This window comes from Ceratotherium simum, chromosome 4 (assembly GCF_057802395.1).
Source record: "Ceratotherium simum simum isolate JZ-2026a chromosome 4, ASM5780239v1, whole genome shotgun sequence".
NCBI classification, from domain to species: Eukaryota; Metazoa; Chordata; class Mammalia; order Perissodactyla; family Rhinocerotidae; genus Ceratotherium; species Ceratotherium simum.
In genome coordinates, this window is record NC_141903.1 from 42,046,159 (window position 1) to 42,063,417 (window position 17,259).

Here is a 17,259-nt window from a genome sequence, read left to right on the forward strand (position 1 = left end):
TTGCAGTGGGGAAGCCACTTTGCGATCAGGAAGCAATTCCTATAATAAGCATTTCTGATAAATTGCTTAAAGAAATCTCAGAAGAAGGGGAATCTGAATCTCCAGTAATTTGTTGTGATTTCTTGTACTGTTTACTTTGTGATACTTTTTTTAAGGGCCCCCAACTATAAGCTTTAACCCCACAAAACCTGAATCCGACCGGTCACGAGAGTAGCTAAACAAGTAAGAAAGATCCTAGTACAGGCTGGGTAGTGTTATAGGAACAGAATTGTGGAGACTGGGCGGACTTCCTAGAAAAGCGAGAGGCTGCTTTCAAGTTGGAAAAAACAGCAATAGAGAGCTAGTCTGGGTTGAGGAGAACTACAAGAAGTTCTATATTGCTGTAGTGTAGACTGAGTTGAAGATCTCAATCTCAGAGCCAGAAGAATTAAATTGGACCATTTTATACAGTGAGTGAGCAAAGAAGAAAGTACGTTTTCCCAAATCTCTGCATTTTCTGCTGCCTAAGGAGGCACCTCAGTCTCCAGGAACAATACCTAAAGCCCAGATTATTTTCCTTTAAACTTGCAAATTACCTCACAGTTCTCACACTGGCTAGATCAAAGCTGTTTTTGTCTTCAAAAACAAGTGGGGGATGGGGGATGGAGGCAGCAAGAAAAAGCCTTTGAGAAAAGAGAGCGGGGAAGAGCAGATACTTGTGTATGCACGTTCATCGCAGCATATTCACCACAGCCAAAAGGTGGAAACAACCCAAATGTCCCTTGATGCATGAATGGATTTTTAGTATGTGATATATACATACAATGGAATGTTATGCAGCCTTAAAAAGGAACAAAATTCCAACACATGCTACGACATGGATGAATCTTGAAAACGTTAAGTGAAAGAAGCCGGACACTAAAGGACAAATTTCGTATGATTCCATTTATGTGAGGCACCTGGAATAGGTACATTCATAGAGCCAGAAAGTAGAATAGTGGTTACCAAGGGCTTTCGGGTAGGGAGGAATGGAGAGTTACTGTTTAATGGGTACAAAGTTTTAGTTTGGGATGATGAAAAAGTTCTGAAGATGGATAGTGGTGATGGTTGCATAACAATGTGAATGTTCTTAATGCCACTGATTTCTACACTTAAAAATGGTTAAAATGATAAATTTTATGTTATGTATATTTTCCACAGTAAGAAAAGTTAAAAAAAATAGTTATCTTGACCTTGACCTTCCTCTGTCTCCTATTTTTCTCCTACCTAGGGGGATATCACCAATACCAAGGACAGTATTGGCCTTAATTATGACAGAGTCCTGTCTCCATCTGTCTGCTCTGGGTTATTAAGCAGTGTGCAAACAGAGGCTGGGCTGCCCTAGGCTGAAGTGTTTAATCTACCTAAAAGATCACTATGTCTGGGTTACAGACTCTGTCTCTGCCTTCCTTCTTGTGAGAGGCCTCCCCAGTCTTTAGCTAAACTGACAAAAAGCACATCCATATCTTTTCACGTTCCAGCTTCGTACCCACCTGCCTTATTTGCTTTGGCACTGCTATTTAAAATACCATCGACCATATCAATCTTTTTAACGATTTGTCTTTCTCAAAATAAAGCATAACTAACATCAGTCACAGAGAGTACTCATTCTGCTATAAATAGTTTCCTGGATCATCAAACTTATAGCTCAAGAGGCTATTCGGGATATTTAAATAAATGAAGTCAGAAAAAGTTATTTAAGAATTCCGAAGAATCTAGAGTGACAAGTTTCCAAGAATCACAATTGTGAAGCAATAAAGTTGCCAGAATATTTAATATTGGAGGCACTGTGGTTTGAGTACAAATTCTTTTCATTCAGCAGAGCATCTTGAGTATTTTAGAAGGAAGTTGTTGAATGCCTTTCTCTGGTACAATGATTAAATTTAGTTCTAAGCAATCAGGAAAGTTTTTGTGTGTTTGTTTTAACTATACAGTGTTCAAAGACTACCCACCACAAGACAAAATGTTCTCAGTCAGTTGGGAATTCGTAGTCTTCCCCGCCAGGTGTCCCATGGAATCCTGTGCTATACTCTGGAGCATCATCTGCAATTCTTTGCTTCACGCGGAAGATACAAGCTCAGATAATGTGTTTTCTGGCCTCCCTGATATCGCAGTGAGTGGACCAGTGCCCTTAGTCAAACCTGCACTCTTAAACTTGAAAACTCTAATAACTCAATAACAATGGTAGTTACCTCATGACTGACTCCTACAGTATGTGCCAGATGTTGTGCTGAGTGACACACTCATTAGGTAGGTGTTATTTTCCACGTTTATAGATGAGAAAACTGGGACCTGATGAGGTTAAGGAACTTGTTGAAGGTCACACAGCTTTTTTTTTTTTTTTATTTTCCCCCCAAAGCCCCAGTAGATAGTTGTATGTCATAGCTGCACATCCTTCTAGTTGCTGTATGTGGGACGCGGCCTCAGCATGGCCGGAGAAGCGGTGCATCAGTGCTCGCCCAGGATCCGAACCTGGGCCGCCAGTAGCCGAGCGCACGCATTTAACCGCTAAGCCACGGGGCCAGCCCTCACACAGCTTTTAAAACTCCAACTACAACACTCATCTACAACTATACCACTAGTTTCTTTAAGCTCATGTTCCTTAGGAAGGCTCATTAAAGAAAATATGGGAAACACAAAAGAGTAAGAGAAATAATTCACCTAGAGTCATTCACTGTTGATATTTTGGAACACTTTCCTTCCTTTCAGTATTTCTCTTATATCTGTTGGGTTGAATTTGGTTGTGCCTTTTTTAACATTGGGTTAAACCAGCGTTTCCCAAACTGTGTTCAACAGGACACTGTGCCGTGAGATATTAATAGGTTAGTATTGCCATTTTAAAGGCTCTGAGTAGTCCTATAGAAAATTTGTTTAACTTTGTTCAATCATAAATACAAGTATAAACATGAGCAGGACTGGTTAGGGGCCAGCCCGGTAGCGTGGCAGTTAAGTGCGCATGCTCCGCTGTGGCGGCCCCGGGGTTCTGATCCCGGGCGTGCACCAACGCACCACTTGTCAAGCCATGCTGTGGCGGCGTCCCACGTAAAGTGGAGGAAGATGGGCACAGATGTTAGTCCAGCGCCAGTCTTCCTCAGCAAAAAGAGGAGGATTGGCAACAGATGTTAGCTCAGGGCTAATCTTCCTCACAAAAAAAAAAAAAAGTATTGGTTAAGGAGTAGTAGAGCACAATTTAGTCTCCTGCTTTTTTCCCTCAAGCATTTTTCTAATCATAATGCTTTTCTGATATAAAAACTACCATTACAGTTCACTTCTAACTCAAAATTGGCTGAAATCCTAGCGTCCTTCCTCACTCTATCAAACTGCTTACATAGTAGCACTATGATCTCATTCCGAGGTCCTTCCCCAAAGCCCCACTTTTTTGCCCTTATTCGGGCTGATTGCACTTATACATATGGTTTGCAGTATCGTTATCAGTCCCAGCCCTTTCTCTCTTTATAATCTTAAAATGCTGCGTGAACTTTGCACAGATTTATCCAGGCCACACAAGCGGACATGATCCTGAAAATTTAACCCCTTCATCTAGGTCCCTTTATCACCAATAATTTTCCTGGCCTGACTCACAACCTCCTTATCCATCGGCTCCACCCTCTCCTCAACCAGCCCCAGGCTCAGCCTTCTTCCACCTCTAGCAGCTGGCATTCCAACTCCACCCCGAAGTCCTGCCTGTTGGTCTGGTCTGCTGAGAGCAGAAATGTGGCTCTGACCTGCTCAGCCCAGCTCTGCTCTAGCTTGTCCTGTTCCTGAGTATAGAGGGACCCCCCCGGGGAGCTATCCTGCTGCCGTAGCAGCTGCGGTCGCGTTTCTACAAATTACAAAATTTTCTTTACCATCTTTTGTTTTAACTATCAAATTCATCAGGATTCATTCTATTCTGTGCTGAGTTTCCCTTCAGTTGAGTACAGCTCATTTGTCTCAGGACAGAATGCTCTTTGCTCTATGCTCTATGACTCAAAAACAGTGACTTTAAAAGGCCCTGTAGCCTCTGATAATAATTCACTTTTCCGGTTTCCTGATTAAAGAGGAATCTGGAGTGTGAATATTTGTAATTTGATAAAGAATCAGTGTTACTAGGAACAGTGTTACTATGAACAAGTTTATGTGGCATTCTGCCCATACATCACTTCACAACCAAAGGAGGACCATTTATTTTCTTGCTGACTTGTAGTTAATGTTCAAGTGCAATGTGAGTTCAAAATCTAAATATATCACAGACGATTACAGTTTGACACTTGAATGCCAACAGTGCAAGCCCTAACTCAGAGGAGAGTGACTAACATATTTTCCTGGCAATAGCACAGGAATCCATCCCTATGGCCAAAGGCGGCAGCAGCAGCAACAGCAGGCTGAAACAAGAGATTTGAGCTTACAGGAAGCATCAGTGTTTCTCTTCCAGACAAGACAAAGACAAGCCTGTAAATGGTGACCAAAAGAAGCTTCCACTATGGAGATATTACGAAACAAAAAGCATGACAAGAACTTTATACTCTTGAAATGCCTTAAAAGAATGAAATACTTAGCAGAGAGTAGAAATGTGGTTAATAAGTCATTTTTCAAGACTGGATGACTGGCCCTTTAAGAATACTATGTAGTCTATTAGATATGGATATATTTTGTGCCATTTCCACTAAAGGCAAAAGTTTATTTTTGAAGAAAGAGAAGTGACCCTAGATTCTAGCTGAATATCCTCACTGGTTTAGCAGCCAACACCAGTGAGCAGAGACTGGGGTGTCTTTTTGTATTCCAACAGTATTAGCACATATTGTGAGTAGTCAGGAAGGAGTCACACATTCATCTTTGGCATGTCTATCTTACCCCTAAATGAGATAAGATCCAGGGGCCCAAGAAGGCCCTACCTGCACTAAAGGATCTCTACCAGTCCTTTAGAATGCCAGCAGAGGGCCAGCCAGGTGGCGCAAGCGGTTAAGTGCACACGCTCTGCTTTGGAGGACTGGAGTTCACAGGTTCGGATCCCGGCTGTGCACTGAAGCACCGCTTGGTAAACCATGCTGTGGTGGCGTCCCATATATAGTAGAGGAAGGTGGGCATGGATGTCCCATATATATAGTAGAGGAAGATGGGCATGGACGTTAGCTCAGGGCCACTCTTCCTCAAGAAAAAAGGGGAGGATTGGCATTGGATGTTAGCTCAGGGCTAGTCCTCCTCACAAAAAATAAAAACATAAAAAATAAAATGCAGGGAAAAAAAAGAATGCCAGCAGAGTGCCTAAAATGTCTCCATTAGAACTTCTCTCTCATGTTCTTTCTTAGGGCTTCTCTAAAAAGTAAAACCCCCTTCCAAAGTGGGGGGAACACAGATACCATCTGGCATCTCCATGTAAATGAGCAGAAAGTATAATCAGGGCTGGCCCCGTGGCTTAGCGGTTAAGTGTGCGCACTCCGCTGCTGGCGGCCTGGCTTCAGATCCCGGGCGCGCACCGAGGCACCGCTTCTCCTGCCATGATGAGGCCGCGTCCCACATACAGCAACTAGAAGGATGTGCAATTATGACACACAACTATCTACTGGGGCTTTGGGGGCTTTGGGGGAAAAAAGGAGGAGGATTGGCAATAGATGTTAGCTCAGAGCCAGTCTTCCTCAGCAAAAAATAAAAAAAAAAAGTATAATCACATGATTGAGAAGAAGTTCATAAATGAGCCCCACCCCCACCCCGTCACACACACCACCTTTACTTTCAGGTTCCTTAGGTGAGTGTCTTTCTCTAGGATTTTCAATGGAATATCCTAAAGCATACAACACATTTTCACTGCAACATTTGAGAGTTGCTTCTACTTGTGAAGCAAAGCTGGCCACTTGCCCCTCCTATGTGAGGAGCAGCTCTCTTAACTAAAAGTGTGGCTGCTAGTAGCAGAGCCATCCTGTCAGAACTGCAAGAGGAAACACAGTGTAATGAAGCAGTAATAATTACAACTGTGATACTGGTACCAGAAAAGACAAAGACAAATAGAAATAAAAGTCCAGAAACAAACCCAATTATGAGAATTTAGTATATGATACCAGACATTTCAAACTAGTGGGGGAGGAGGTGATGTTGGGACATAAGCTAACCATTTGGGGGAAAAGAAATTTTATTTTATTTATTTATTTATTTTTGGTGGGGAAGATTGGCCCTGAGCTAACATCTGTGCCCATCTTCCTCTATTTTGTATGTGGGATGCCGCCACAGCATGGCTTGATAAGCAATGCGTATGTCCACGCCTGGGATCTGAATCTACGAGCCCTGGGCCGCCAAAGCAGAGCACGCAAACTTAACCACTATGCCACAGGGCCCGCCCATGGGAAAAAATTTAAAATCCCTACCTCAAACCACATGCAAGAATATATTCCTTTTTTTTTAATATATAATTTTATTTATTTATTTTTTTTTCCCCCAAAGCCCCACTAGATAGTTGTATGTCATAGCTGCACATCCCTCCAGTCGCCGCATGCGGGACGCGGCCTCAGCATGGCCGGAGAAGCGGTGCATCAGTGCACGCCTGGAATCTGAACCCGGGCCGCCAGCAGCGGAGCACACGCCCTGAACCGCTAAGCCACGGGCCGTCCCCTAGAATATATTCCTGATAAATCAAATATTTAAAAGTTTACAAATAAACCTTTTACAAAATTACAAAAATAAAACCATATAATTACCAGAAAATAAAGGTGAATCTATACATATACATATTTATTTATACAAACACACACACATAGTGAACTTTGTAAACATAACACCAAAGGACAAAAATTGTAAAAGCAAAGATAGAAAAATGAATGCAAAAAGGATCATAACCAAAATGAAGGGCGATAAATACAAAGTTAAGAAAAATTACCCAAAATTTGGAGATAAGACAAAAAGATTACTGCTTACTCTTTCAATGTCATACTAAAACATAGTCTAACAAGCCCACCTAAGGGCCATTATGGTTCTTTAGGAAAATGTAACTTTGTTTGACTTGCCATTTTCTATTGATTAGGGCCTAGATTCTGTAAAATTAGATGTTAACTTATAGAAGATTGACAAGTTGCAAATGGTTTTTGTATAGGAGAGATGAAAATAATTTCTGTCTGGTAGAAAACATATTCCTAAAGATTATGCTTTTATCACTCTGTAGAACAATAACAAGTTTTGTATTTAATTTAGCAATCTAATTTCAGCATAATTTCTTTCACTTCAGTCTCTTGAGTTCTCCATTGAATAAGCTTTACTATCCTGCTGGTCCCCTCATTAATGAGTTAAATAAGTCACTAACATCTCCTCATTATATATATTTGTATGTTTTTAACTTTGTGTGTGTGTGTGTGTGTGTGTGTGTAAGGAAGATTAGCCCTGAGCTAACATCCAATGCCAATCCTCCTCTTTTTGCTGAGGAAGATTGGCCCTGGGCTAACATCCGTGCCCATCTTCCTCTACTGTATATGGGATGCCGCCACAGCACGGCTTGACAAGCAGTGTGTCAGTGCGCCCCCGAGATCTGAACCTGCGAACCTCAGGCCACCAGAGCAGAGCACGTGCATTTAACCACTATGCCACCGGGCCAGCCCCTGTAAGTTTTTAACTTTTAAAAAATTATACTTTGTCCTGTAAAAGTTAAATACAGAATTACCATATGATCCAGCAATTCCACTCCTAGGTACACACATAAAGGAATTGAAAGCAAAGATTCAAATAGATACTTGTATATCAATGTTATAGCAGCATATTCACTAGAGCCAAAATGTGGAAACAAGCCAAGTGTCCGTTAACAGATGAATGGATAACAAAATATGGTATATACATATAATGGAATATTATTCAGCCATAAAAAAGGGATGAAATTTTGACACATGCTACCATATGAAATAAACCTTGAAAACATTATGCTAAGTGAAATAAGGCAGACACAAAAGGACAAATACTATATGATTCCACATATATTAGGTACCTAGAATAAACAAATTCATAAAACATAGAATAGAAGTTACCAGGAGTTATGGGGAGGGGTGAATCTGGAGTTATTTTTCAATGGGTACAGAGTTTCTATTTGGGATTATGAAAAAGTTCTGGAAATGGAGAGTGGTGATGGTTGTACAACATTGTGAATATACTTAATGCCATTCAATTGTACACTTAAAAATGGTTAAAATGATAAGTTTTATGTTACGTATATTTTACCACAATAAAAAAAATTACTCTTTGACAACTTGGGAAAAATATTCTTAATATATATAACATCAAAGAGATAATATTCTTGATATATACATAGTTGTCATTAGTCAATCAGAAAAAGAATGGACTAAGGATTAGAAGACGAAGTTCACTAAAGAATAAATACAAATGGTGAATAGGTAATGTGCAACCTCATTTGGAATTTTTAAAAATGCTAATTAAGACAATAATGAAATTCCATTTCTTCATACCATATTGGAAAAAATATAGCAAATTACAATGCCCATTACTGGCAAAGGTGTAAGGGAAATTATGACCCGGTTCAGTCTTCCTAGAAAGTATTTTGGTAAAAGTGTGCATATTCTGTGACAATAGTTTTACTTTTAGGAATATATCCTTAAAAAACGACGGGCAAGCATGCTTCCCATGTGTATACAAGAAAGGGCATACAGTAGATTGCTTAAGCCCTGCAACCTGGGCTTGAATACCAGTTCCACCAGGTATTGCTTGAATGACTTGAGGCAAGTGCTTAATAGTCTGTAAGCCTCAGTTTCCTTACCTGAAAAACAGGGGAAATACTGTAATAGGACCTACCTCATATGATTGATCTAACAATGAAATAAGATAGTTAATATAAAATGTACATTGCCTGACACACAGCAATTGCTTAAGAAATATTAGAGATGGTTGTTATTGTTGTTGCTCTAACAGGATATTGCGTGAGATTTTCAAATTTTTCCCAGTTGTCCTAGAACTGGTGATTAGGGCCCACAGGTGAGAACAAAAAAGTGCTAACTAACCCACACCCTTAAGAAAATTGCCAGTAATTGGAGCCATCCAACTCCCCCAAGAGAGTAGGCAGAAACAATCTAGCCATTTCCAGCCTCCTCCCCACTTGGAACACCCCAACCCTCCAGTCTCTGTGGGAGAAGTGAGTAGGAGGGAAAAGGAGATGGTGATTTGCTTTGTGGGGAGTGCAAAATCACTTCATGGTGAGACCAGTAGGGGAGGGTGGAAGGTGCTGTCTCTCAGGGGAAGACAAGTGAAAAGAAAGGTTCTTATAAAGACTAGAGAGAGATGCATGCAAGGAGGGGAGACCTCCATTGTGTGCCTTAGTTGGCCATCTGCTGAGGCAGTGTGCTTGCCAATTTCTCCCTTTGAACAAAGGAGGGACAAATACAAACAAAGGAGAAGAAAACTGGAGACAGCTGGCTATAAGAAGGTACCGATAGAGGAAAGTCTGGTGTGACAAAGGAATATATATTTCCCCTGGACCCACTGTACATTGGAATAGGTGGCTGACCTTGGAGTGTCTCACCAGACCCTACCCCAGAACACTGCTGGCTAGGAGAGGGGACCCCTGAAAATAGAGACAGCAATTGAGAAGGATGATCAAGCTGGAGCTGGGATCTCCCTCATGAGGGAACTGTAGAGTGGGAGGTCCAGAGGGGCCCTCCAAAGACACCTATACTGGACACCTGCCACACAGTGGGAATTAATAGAGGCCCATCGCCGTAAACTAGAGAAGAAGGGACAAGCAACAGAGAGAGCATTACAGACACACTGGGGCAAGTATGAAACCTTTTGAGCTGAAGTTTCTATTACTTCCAGCTATACTTCTTTCTCTGTAGACCAGGTTTCTCTCTCTCCATATACTGGCTGCCCCTTGGCTTAGAATGTACATGCTTCAAGCCCAGCCCTACGCAGGGATGAAAACTGAAGACCTTCAGTTCTTATGTAAAATTCCCAGGTGAGACACCCTAATTGGTCCAGCTTGGATCAGTCAAGCTTGTTCAGTCAAGTCTATAGCTGGGAATACAGGGTCACTAACACTCAGTCTCAGAAGACTGTCATCATGAGCTAGAAAGACATCCCAAAAGACGTCTCACAGTGTTGATAACGTGAGAGAAAATGTCGTGCCCCAGAATACTGGAGAGCTGAGGAATCCCAGATAGGCTTGGGTGGGCTTTGAAATAAACATTATATATTGGGGGAAGGGGGAGGGAGTTATTTACTATACCTCACTTTCCAGAGAGTTTCATAAGCTGATGTGTAGGGATTGTGGAGTTTTGGAAGAGGTCTTGATCTGAAAGGAAGTGAGGGAGGTCGTTGATTGCCAGAGAGAGAGAGACAGAGAGAGAGAGAGAGGTCATGTCACCTACAATGTGACCAACCTCTACTGCAGCCCATAAGTCTTCAATAAAATCATGAGATGCTTGGTGTGATGGGATTTCTGGTGGGTACCTGCAAGAGGAATGCAGCTTTATATCCAGGTATGATCTGGGGCAGAAACAGACAGAGAAGCCTAAGAGGAATTACACCACTAAAAGTGTAGAGCAGTCTTTGAATTACCCCAGACCTTGGATTAGAGCCAAGTTTACCCAATTCTCTAAGTGCACTGTAGCCCCTAGGTGATATCTGGGTTACAATTTTAATGGCAAAAAAAAAAAAAAAAAGAAAGAAACCGCAAAGATTTCACGAATAGCAGCCTGATTAAATAACCTGTGATTAAATTAAATCCAACTAACTACAAATTGGAATCCTAATCCTTCAAGGATGGGGTTTCTTTGCTCTGTTTCCCTATCTGCAGTTGGCCTGGTGAAGGTAAGGAGTTTCAAATCTCTCAAGTGTTCCTTAGACTCTAAGACTTCCAGTCTATATTTGCTTCTTGGGGCACCAGCTGGTCCAAGAAGTCAAATTTCCCTGGAACTTGATTACAATGGGCTGTTTTCTTGCCATATTGATTCATATACCTTGAGGCGTTAAAGCAGTTAGGTGGTGGAAGCAGGGATTTCTGTGATTTCTAGCCCACATTAAGCCAAATTTGGCCTTGACGTAGAATGGGAAAGTGGCAAGTACCTTGAAAAAAATTGTCAAAAACAGAATGTACCTTGAAATATTACTGAAGCCTCTTAATATTTGCTGTTTGAATTTTATAGCGTTGAGATTGGAGGGAGGGAGAGGCAATTTTTCTGAGGAAGGAAACATGGGATGTCATGTGAGACTCTTTGGACTGTTTAAAGGTCTAGAAAAAGGATTCATGGTAATTTACTAGTATCATTATTACAGTGCCACTATTTAATTTTGAACAAAGGTTTATGTCTTCTGCTTGAAGAAAAAGTTCTCAAATTTAGTTCCATTGGAATTAAATTGTGAGTTTGCCCACTGGGAAGCTATTTTCTTTATCTGCCCAGTACCCCTTCTCTTCACCACTCTAACAATAGGGGTGGGCATAACCCAGGCTGAATCTTTCACAGCACCTCCTCCCACTGGGCCACAGAGATTGAACCAGAGTTAGGAAGATAAGCATGTGACTAAGCACATGGCGCTCTTGCCAGAGATGCCTCACTTGCAGCTGGTAGGGAGCATTCTTTCTCTGTTGTCTGTCTTGACAATGTTGAACTTTACCTAAGCCCTGTGTTGCTGGAAAACTGAGATGTTTAAGAAATTCCCCCCACCCTTTCATGTTCAGCTTACTGCAAAGAACCATTCTTCCTAAGGTGACTTAGATATGACTCACAGATGACCCGTTTGTTGAACTATGACATAGTCACAGACTCTCCAAATTCCCATTCATTGTCTCATAAATGATTACCTGAACCGTCTGTCCCCCTGAAACCAGCTAGACACAACCATCTCCTGTTCATCTGACTAACTGAGATGGCCTGATTACAAAAAGAATTCCAAATGTAAAATCACCCCACCTATAAGTTGTCTACTCCTCCGTATAAAAGTCTCCAGACAAGACTACCCTGCCGAGACACTGTGATCTTCAGATCTGGGGTGCTTTCCCTATTGCAATAGCTTGTATAAAAACACTTTGCTTATTTGTTTAGTTTGTGTCTTTGACAGGGTGTAGAATTGTAAGGATGTGTTCCCAAGGCTCCAGTGGCCTTGTTCCCAGCCATAGAGGGAGGTCTGAAGGACTGAGGCTTCTACTCGAGGAAAGTCGAGACCCTGGTTCTGGGCCTAGGTGCCTAGCTCCCCTGCTCTGGCATCTACCAATATCTATCCCTTAAATCCACTTTGTTATAAGCGTAATTTTTATTTTGATTTCTTTTTTTTGTGTGTGTGAGGAAGATCAGCCCTGAGCTAACATCCATGCCAATCCTCCTCTTTTTGCTAAGGAAGACTGGCTCTGAGCTAACATCTATTGCCAATCCTCCTCCTTTTTCTCCCCAAAGCCCCAGTAGATAGTTGTATGTCATAGTTGCACATCCTTCTAGTTGTATGTGGGAGGCAGCCTCAGCGTGGCCAGAGAAGCGTGCATCGGTGCACGCCCGGGATCCGAACCCAGGCCACCAGTAGTGGAGCGCACGCACTTAACCGCTAAGCCACGGCGCCAGCCCCATTGATTTTGATTTCCATCACTTGCAACCTGAATAGCGCTGACTAATAGACCTACCACATTTAAAACTCACCTTGCAAGTGCAATAAGTACCTTCATGTAAAAATACTGGGGATTAAAATTCGCTTTGAGGATTTATCAGTGTTTTAAAAAGCCCTTCACACGATGGTAACTAGACTTATTGTAGTGATCATTTCACAATATATACAAATATTAAATCATTATGTTGTACACCTGAAAGTAATATTTGTGATATGTCAATTGTACCTCCAAAAAAATAAGCCTTTCATGACTTTTTTTTTTTTGGTGAGGAGATCGGCCCTGAGCTAACATCCGCCAATCCTCCTCTCTTTTAGCTGAGGAAGACTGGCCCTGGGCTAACATCCGTGCCCATCTTTCTCCACTTTATATGGGATGCCGCCACAGCATGGCTTGCCAAGCGGTGCGTCGGTGCACACCCGGGATCCGAACTGGCGAACCCTGGGCCACCGCAGCAGTGCGCAGCAGAGTGCACGCACTTAACCGCTTGCGCCACTGGGCCGGCCCCTCATGACATTTATTTTTAAATGGCTCCATGAAACTTCACTGAAGAAAATGGAAAAGAAACAGAATAACTGGTATTTTTAAAATGCAGAGATAGAGCATGAATATTTTGTCACAAAAATAATCGCGGTCCCATGTGTAATGAATGGAAAGGTATATTACCTGAAGTGGACAAGATTTACAGATGCTAGTAATAATTGGAAATTTGAGGCAAATCTTAACAATGTCTAGAGTTAATTCAAATTTTACCAAATTCTCAAAAGATTAATAAAAACCAGATGGTGCAAAAAGAAAATCTTTATAGTGTATTTACTGATAGCAAGCACAAGAAAAGGATCTGTTGACAACTCCGGAGCCTCTCTTGAACCTGAACTGGTGCTGTACAAGTGCTTTTCACAGAAAGGCAAACTTTCCGACCCTGAAGTGCCCTTAGGCTGTATTTGCTTTTTGTGGAGAGGGGCTATCTTGCCATTCTTATTCATAAAACAAAGTGTAATTACTGTTTTCTCTTTGCTTTACAAACACCATGTAAACTGAATCCTGATTTAGTATTTTTCCAATCAGCATACTAACAAAAAATGAGTTAGAGGTATTTATTTTGAAGTAGTTTGGAGAGATTGGGTTTTTTCACCAGTAGCACTGGTAACTTGGAAAAAATAAACAGGTTTTTTCAGTTGTTTTATCTATCACAGAAAGGAGTGTTTGATACTATAAAATATTACTTGCTTCATATTTTTAAACCTTAAGATATACATTCATAGACATTACTAAATTTTTACAAATGTTTAAGCCACATATGCCTAAGGATCTATAGGTAAATTCTGTGTTTTTCTATATTTTCTACATTCACCAAAAGTAAAACTTGTCTTTAAAAGTCGAAAACTTAAGAAATAATTTTGTGGGGCTGGCCCCATGGCTTAGCGGCTAAGTGTGCGCTCCGCTACTGGCAGCCCGGGTTCGGATCCCGGGCGTGCACCGACCTACCACTTGTCCGGCCATGCTGAGGCAGTGTCCCACATACAGCAACTAGAAGGATGTGCAACTATGACATACAACTATCTACTAGGGCTTTGGGGAGAAAAAGGGAAAAAAAAAAGAGGAGGATTGGCAATAGATGTTAGCTCAGGGAAGGTCTTCCTCAGCAAAAAGAGGATTGGCATGGATGTTAGCTCAGGGCTGATCTTCCTCACAAAAAAAAAAAAAAAGAAAAAGAATTTTGTCTAGACTGAATAGAAAAAGTGGGTGTATGTGACACTCAAATTTTCGAAAAATAAATATATTCTACAGGGAAAGTGACACCTTTTTTAGGTGCTACTGACAGCTATAAAAAACCATCAGAATTCTGGGAGCCGGCCCCTTGGCGGAGTGGTCAGTGGGCTCTGCTTTGGAGGCACAGGTTTGGATCCCAGGTGGGGACCTACACCACTCATCAGCCATGCTGTGGTGGCGATCCACATACAAAATAGAGGAAGATTGGCATGGATGTTAGCTCAGGCTAATCTTCCTCAAGCAAAAAAACAAAGAGGCAGATTGGCAACAGATATTAGCTCAGGATGAATCTTCCTCAGCAAAAAAAAAAAAAAAAGAACTATCAGAATTCTAGATGTAGGAGAACATCCTCCCCCTAAGGGCCAAGAAATGGGAGTGGGAGTGATGTGGACACTGGGAAATACAAAAGACTGACACCTCCATTCCATTTCCGATGGACTGATGTGATGGTAGAACTCTTACTCCTCATGCCTCTTGCTGTGCAACCGTGATTTGTGATACCTCAAATCACTGAATGTTCTACGTCTTGATTGAGGTGGTGGGTGCATTTTTGTGATTATACAGGTGTATACATTTGTTAAAATTCATTAAACTATGCAGTTAAAATCTGTGCATTTTATTATATATAAATTATACCTCAACTTCAAAAAATATTACATATAAAGGACCTAGCACAGTGTCTGACCCTCAATAAATGTAGTTGCTAAAAGAAACAAAATCACTGAGAAGCAAATATCTACTAATGCTGCTTCGGACAATTTAAAATTTCCCAGACAAGTATTGTCTGTGGTATTTTAAAATGTGTTATAATTAGTCAAGGTTCAGTTATGAATATAGGAATTATCTACATTTCTCAAAAGAGAACCTCAAATATCTCTTTCTATAAATAGTGGATGGTAATAAGCATTATCTTTTTAATCTCTACTTACAAGTTTTTCCATAATGAAAACAGATTACTTGTGCTACAAAAACAAGTGGGGTCCAGCCCGGTGGCATAGTGGTTAAGTTCAGCATGCTCCACTTCAGCGGCCCAGGGTTCATGGGTTCAGATCTCAGGCACTGACCTACACCACTCATCAAGCCATGCTGTGGCAGCATCCCACATACAAAATAGAGGAGGATAGGCACAGATGTTAGCTCAGGACCAATCTTCTTCAACTTAAAAAAAAGGAGGATTGGCAACAGATGCTAGCTCAGAGCTAATCTTCCTCACCAAAAAAAAAAAAAAAAAAAAAAAAAAGGAAGAGGTGTTTCCAGACTATTAAACTCAAATTGGAATAAAGTCATTTTATCCTTGGGACCCACATTACAGAGAAGGTGCAGTGGAGGAATGGGTGGCCAGAGAGGTGTGTTGAATGGGATATGTCTGGAAGAAATATTAAAGCGTCATTCTGAATTTCTCATGAACTTTAATAAAACAATCATCATCTATCTGATTTGGCAATTAAAATGTTTGGATTTAGAGCATAGAAGTTTATCATCCTCACCACAAAAGGGAGAGAGAAAGAGAGCTGAGATGGGGATTTTCATTTCAGTTATTTCCTCTGCATTTGCTATCTGACATTTCTAAACGTTTGGCTGCTGGTAGGCCTTTGTAAAATACTATGCTACCTCTCTTGTTGTATCTAGATGTGAAAAATTTACACAGAAAGAGCTTGTGGAAAGGTCCTGTCACAAGATATAATGTACATCTTTTGCTTTTTCTGGTCAGAATTCATTCCTTGAGGTATTCCTATAATCTTCCTCATTTTGGTGGGGTGCTAATTGTGGGATCCCACCCTGGACTACAGGGATAGGCACATCTCAGTAAGAAGTCAAGCAAACTCTTACCAGAAGCTTTACTGTTGAGATGAGGCGTACAGGTAGTGCAGGGGGTTGGACCTGATCATCTGCTGGCAATAGCCTAAAGAGGTAGCACATAAGTTCCCAGGACTAAGATCTGGACTTTCCTGGTTCAAGACTTTCTCAAGGCTGAGTGTGCAACTCCTCCTTCTGGACTATGAGCTAGCCAATAAACTGCCATTAAATTCTTTGTTTCTCTAGCCAAAGTTTTGTTTTGTGTTTCTTGCACTTGAATCCCAAATGATATAAGGGAAGTGGTTCTACATATCTCAAAACAAAACTGGCTGGTGGGGGTGGGGGTGGAGGGGAAGGTATGTAATGGAAGAAGCTCAGGGCTGTGGGCCTTGGATAAGTCACTTAACATGTCTGAGTCTCAGTCCTTTCATTTGTAAAATGGAGATAAACCTTACCTCTGGTGATAACACAAGGATCCTTTTGGGGACAAGGTGCAGAAACCTAACCTGCATCATCCATCTTAATCACAAAAGAGAATGACTGAAGGGAAATTATGATAACTCAAGGGATCAAAGGAGAAGACAATCAAGTCTAGGTAGGTCTTTTTCCCTTTGTCTCATCTCTGTTTCTCTCAGCATGTTAACTTCCTTCTCTTCTACTGCAGATAATTTTAAGTTACCAGAAAGGGAACCAGCAAATGCTGGACTCACAACCACACAGCTTTATGGTCACCTCATGATGCTATCTCACAGCAAAGTCTTGCATCAAGGCCCAAGGACTCTGAGGAGCTCAAGCAGCTGTGTCTGAAGATAAGAGAATGTGACATAACTTTTCAATATTTTGTTTTCAAGCCCTCTTGGAAAGTGGAAATAATTGAGGAAGGCAGCTCTCACTCCATTCCAGGGAGCTTCAGGCTCCACTCTCACCCCTAAGCCCAGGGGTGGATGGAAGAGCCATCCTCTTTTCATTTGGAGAACCAGAGCCTCATCCCCACAGAGGCCCAAATGCACTTCTGCTATTCCCCTTGCATGGCCACTCCTCTTTACAAAACAAATGGTCTCCCTGCTCTGAAGCTCTCCCTTAGCCATGGTAGTCAAATTCTCTTATCCTACTGGAAGGAT